At 42.7% G+C, this 5,928-nt stretch overlaps 1 protein-coding gene across 1 annotated transcript in view; it reads left to right on the top strand.

The window, feature by feature from the left end:
* The first annotated feature begins 3,820 nt into the window (after positions 1-3,820).
* The window catches only part of LOC107041722 (acetylcholinesterase), a 159,825-nt gene continuing 157,717 nt past the window's right edge, over positions 3,821-5,928 (top strand). The window contains exon 1 of the mRNA XM_015262409.1: positions 3,821-4,124. The gene's annotated coding sequence lies outside the window, so the exon portion shown is untranslated. The remainder of the gene's footprint in view (positions 4,125-5,928) is intronic.

Raw genomic sequence — 5,928 nt, 5'->3', positions numbered from 1 at the left:
CACAAAATATTTCTATCAAAAACAATTTCGACGCTGAAAAATTGGACGAAAACCGGAAGAGAAAAATTCAAAAATGAAAAAATGAGACGAAAACCGAATGGAAAATACATGTAAACTCCATAAGAGACGTTTAAAAAACGAAAAAAAATGCAAACATTTTGGAAAAAATTGAACTAAAAAGTTGATGCTGAAAATTTTTAAACAAAAAAAATTGCTTTCTCACAAAAAAATGCACGAGAATCGAACTCTAGAAAATTACCCAGAAAATTATGAACGAGAAAACTATGTGAACATTTTTTTTTATACAAAAAACCGAACAAGAATCTTCACAAAAAATATCACTCAAAATATAAATAAAAACTTACCATCCGGTAGGTTCTCTCCATTTCAGTGATGACTGACCCAACCATTTTCAAACTTTTGTTCTTTTTGTCGAAATGAAAAATCACAGCACTGTACGAAAAACGGTGGAAACTCGTCACTGAAGACTATCCTGAAGAATATGAAGTTGTGAGTATGTCTTCCAAAGATCTCGCAGTTTACATATCTCGAATTGTTTATTCTCTTCCTCTTTATTTTTCTTTTTTCGCCACGATCATTCGTTTTTTCGGCGGTATGTACTTTTCATCCTCTGTGTATTTATCAACATATACACGTATGCGTTTCTGATGAGATCTAGGCTTTCGTTTTTCCCTGTAATTCTCACTTGGTGACCGACCTGCGAAATATTTATCGAACAGTTCGACGTCGTGATCTCTCCAAATTTTATTCATTTTTACTGTCCTAAATATATTTTCACGAATGACTGACAAAAAATAAATCCAAGTCACCCGAATTAAAAAAAAATTCACAGCGATCGGGGCAATATGATAGGAGTGCGAGTAGCATGATAGAGGTGGGGGGGTAATATACATCATATGAAATCTATGGTAGTGGGGGGTCATGTGTGACGCCGACGCCGCAGCACTCCCTACGGTGGGGGTAGTGTGTTGTGCGCATAGGTCTGTTCTGTGTATGGTGGGGGGAATTAAGCGCGCCCCACTCTCATACCTAACGCTATAAAACGCGGCTGCTCGCGGTGTATTTCATCCAGTCGATCCGATTTCGCTCATCAGTTTTTAAACATGGAAAATATCAACGAAAAAGAGTGCAGTGGTGCCGAACAGCAGGTGGTGCTGTCGCCAGTTATACCTCTTAATAAGTCGGAGATGAAACAAATTCGTATTGGTTTGCAAGTGACCTGTCTCGGACAATTTGTTCCTGTGGTGCAGTTTATGGCCGTACGCCCCAACCGTGTCGTGCTGTCAATGTCACGGGAAGAATGGGGCCTTCTGTACAAAGATCTGGATGCCATTACGGACTACTTTGATCCTGAGAAGTTTCACCCAAAAGCCGTCCACAATGTACCTGCTAAGCAATTTGGGGATGTCAAAGTGAGATTCCATCGCAGCTACGATAACCCCTGCGTTGCTTTTGTACGTGCTGATGTAAGGCAACCCCTCATTATGATGAGCCCGAGCATTACAACATTAAAAAACAAAGCGGCATGGATCGATCAGTGGTTAAAATTTTTGGACTCATTGCCTCTCAAACAATACAAGGAGTCTCTGGTGCGGGCGATCACAAGTGTTGCCATGCATTATATGGAATACAACAGGATGCCAGCTACTGAAGAACTCCACTATCGCATACGCAGCAATTTCGAGGAGATTTACCTTCTGGCCAGGGATGACCTCCGTCGTACAATACCTCAGCAGAACGAGGGATATTTGTATCAATTATTTGGTGAAATGTTTCATTTTTGCTTCGATGAGTTGGATGGTTTTGCGGGAGGGGCTTACCGAATGCCCACATACTAAAGACTATATGATAATAATAATCTCTTGTGATTGTAAATAATTTTAAATTGGAACGAAAAAAATATCATTTGTAAGCCTAAAAATGTATTTCATCATTTTACATGAATTAAAGAAAAAGTAATTTGAAAACCTTGTATTATTCATTTACGAAAAACCTTGACATTTTTCAGCTACGTAGAAGTTTCTAGAAAAATATATTCGGCTCCATATCAGCTCGAAAAATTCACCGTCCTCAAAATAAAAGAGAGAGAGAGAGAGAGAGAGAGAGAGAGAGAGAGAGAGAGAGAGAGAACGTATTGTCCGCTCTTTGCGTCATTCATGGTTGCAATCCTTTGTTATCCCTTTAAAAAAAATTCAAAAGCGTAATGTCTCTCCGGAGTCTCAAGGACAGTGGCTCCAATGTCCTGGAGAGCGACATCCGGACCCTTGCCGACGCCGTCCTTCACGGTTGGACCACCAGCAGAGGGGCCCGATTCCCGACACCCGTCCGATATATACTGTCCGACAGTTTTTCTATTTACCCGCCAGCCCTTTTCCACCCACTTTCCACCCGCCACCCCTTTTCCACCCACCACCCACTTACCACCCGCCACTCATTTTCTATCTGGCGGCCATTTTTCACCCACCACCCACTTCCTGTGACCCTCGGACCCCCAACTTTGAGGCCCTGCACCCCAGGGGGCCCCCCAGCCCGCCGACGACCTCTTCAAAGGCATGCCGCCGAGGGGGGAGGGGGGAACGTGCACGTGCACTTCCCGGAAAAAGGGGGGAGGGAGCGTGGAAAATTCGCCAATAATGCCCTCTTACTACTCCCATAATCCAATACACGCCTGCAAAGGAAAGTTCGTATTTTGCTCTTTGATGAGCGGGAGGAAAGTATGAATTTTTCATGCAAGGATGTGAAAAATAGTATGTGCACCACGGATGGATAGACATTCCCGACCAGAGAGTTGGGTGATGCTCGAAAGGATAGAAACAAGACACCCTCGGCCCTCGAGCCTTTGGCCTTTTTTTTCACTTCGGACATCACCCAACCCACTCGTCAGAAATATCTTACTTACCGCCCTTGGTGCGCAACATACTATTACAGTGACAAAATACTATCGACGTCACGGTATTCTTTTCGACATGGTCCTTAAATTTTTTTGAAAAGTTTAAATTGTTATTAGATCTGTTAAGTGACGCAATGTATTTTTAGGTTATGTTGATATTTTTAAACTGATGAATTCTTGTAATTATTTTCTAGAGCTTGATGAAGATTAGATTTTAATCGAAACTTCGTGATATTTGACCATGAGATAGTGTGGTTCTTACTGCGTCCAAAATTCCATGATTCCACCTCATAAGTAATCAGTACTTTCTGCCCGAGGAAGCAACTTTCCACCCTATCTCATCAGAGAACAAAGTACGAACTTTCCGTGCAGGTGTGTGAAAAATATTCTTTTCACCTCCCAACATCTCGCTTGCATTTATCCACTAATGAAGATGGGTGCAGCGTACAAAAATCCGACGAATGCCCCGAAAAGAGAGGATCGAAAGAGTCGGCAGGGGTTCCAGGGGCATTATAGACAGACGTCATATATATTTTATTTATATGTATACAGTATTGCGAGCGCCAGTGAGAAGAACAAGACAGGGGTTGTAGGAGAATAAACGGGGCCGAAGCGTGGTAGCAAGGCGGGGGGTCAGACGGGTTGGATAGACAAGGACGAAACGATAGTTGAGGGAGGGGTTGCGCCCAGACTCCCAACTGGCGAAGAGTTGATGCGCCGAGAGGAAGGGAGGAAAGGGAGGAATGGACGACGTACACCGAACAGTGGAAGGGAGGAATGGAGAATAGAGGGAGATTGAGTGAGTGAGTGAGAGAGACAGAGAAGCAGGTTCACCCTTACTCTGTTGGGTTGGTTTCGTGTAGCTCCGACCCCCTGGCCTTAGTGCGGCCTGAACCGTTTGCCGGCCTACAACGTGCGTGTTGTATCACTCGCTGTGTTCTCTTATTATCTCATTATTTCACCCTCTTTTCCCTATAGATTCCGAGATATTGTCATCAAACGGGTACAAGTACTGTTCAACGCATCTAACGATAAATTATCAAGGGAGTGAATTGGGGGTGTGTATTTATTAGTTGATGATAATTAGTTATTTTATTTGAATTTTGTTGGGGGATATAAAGTGTGATTTGTTATTCTGCCCGTTCATAGAACAGAAGAGAACAGAACAGGACTGAATAACCTAAAAAGGAGAGCAAGATTGATTTGTCAAACGGTGAGCACATGTTGAGAAATATCATATTTCCTGCTGGTTGTATTACAATTACCTATGATTGTGATTCTGTGGGCTTAGGGAGGAGAGAATCAATGTAACACTGGTGTTATTGAGAGCGACATTTACTTGTGCCGGTGTCAGGTGGTGCATGCCATTCGCAGATGTGTGGATGAATTTCTTTGGTATTAACTCAGTGAGGGGGGGGGAGGGGGGAATTAATCAATCCGGTACTGTCAAATGATACGATTCAACAGGAGGATGAATAATCCATGATATTCATTACTTTCCTTGAGGATTCTATTGACTGGTTCAATTTATGACCGAACAATAGGGGTCTATTGAATAGGGGCATTGAAAAGCGATACACTGCATGCTGGCTTTCAGTTTCTCCAATCAACTCATCAAACGTATCCCGCAAATTAATTAAATTGATTTTGAAAATGAGGATTATTGTCATAGGATAAAAGGGAAACTCCACTCGATTGAAGTAGCAAAGTTCTACAGCCGACCATTTGAGTTTGGCGTGGGACGAAGGGGGGAATGAGAAAAACGAATTGTTGAATTGGCCACTTCTGGACGAATTCCACTCAAAGTTTACCAAAAGTTGTTGTCACGTACGAATAAATGCCACTCAAATAACCCCTCTTGAAACAGTAGTGGCACGCAAACCGTGAAGACCAGGAGGGGATAATAAAATGATAATTCAAGTAGGGGGAGGGGTTGGAGGGGAGTAGGAATCATGTACTCGAGTTTAGAGCTATTACGGAATTTGCTAGACAGGAAGTCCGAGACTTGCGCACACATATCAGCCCGACTGACCCATAGAAACTCGTTAACTCCTCATCTTCACCCGCTCCCCTCTCCCATTTCAGTTTTCAAATGTATATAGACCTGTACTGTTGGCCAATGTTGGCTGTGTGTGAGCCGTTTCAACGGACGCACACGGATATAGGTAACGAGAAGTGAGACTTCCGATAACGGTCAACGAGATCATCTCGCCTCGCATTCATCACTGGGCTGAACCAAGAAAAAAAGCTCACATTTCAACCCAAGATCGCTCTGTCATTGATAAGCCGAGTTCAAGTGATTAAAACCGTTGATTCGGACTGAATGAAAGAACCAAAAAAAAATCATTTGTTCATCTCAAAATAATTTTCACTCCTACGACAAATTGATTTAACCTCCGATTATTATTTTTCAATTATTTACGTGGCGATTAAAATAAATTCCAAATGTATTCAGAACATTTCGCGGTCAGTGGAGAATCGAAGTGACGTTTGAGGATCTATATTTGATTCGCAAAATACATTTGAGTTGCTCATAAATGTTCTAAATCAAAAAAATCGCTGGGGGGGAGCTAGAAAAAGTGAAAGAATACGATGAAATGCTGGAGGGAAGGATAAAGAAAGAAAACAGGCAGGCAAACCGCCAAAAATATCCTGTGACCTTTCCAGCCCCCGCCCCTCAACCAACTAGCCCTTCTCTCTCTCGCTCGTTTTTGCGACGCATCCGATGAGGTCTGACGAGAAGGCGACGGTCGATTTGTCCGACTTTCATTACAATTTCTTGTCTCATGCAATTCGCACGTGTATATCGCACTTTAATCCTCAACCCGTTTTTTTTCAATCTTTTCCACATATCATTACAGATAATTACAATCGAGGTCTCACTAACCTGTCATTAATTATTCACAACTAGTCCAACCCCCCTGCCTCCATCTTTCATCCCGCCACCTGGAGCAGTGGTGAAGGGAGAGAGAGAGAGCGAGAGAAAGAGAGAGAGAGAGAGAGAGAGAGAGAGAGAG

Source organism: Diachasma alloeum, unplaced genomic scaffold (assembly GCF_001412515.2).
Source record: "Diachasma alloeum isolate Michigan unplaced genomic scaffold, Dall2.0 Dall_scaffold_00374, whole genome shotgun sequence".
In the NCBI taxonomy this organism is placed as follows: Eukaryota; Metazoa; Arthropoda; class Insecta; order Hymenoptera; family Braconidae; genus Diachasma; species Diachasma alloeum.
This window is presented reverse-complemented; position numbering and strand designations above follow the sequence as displayed.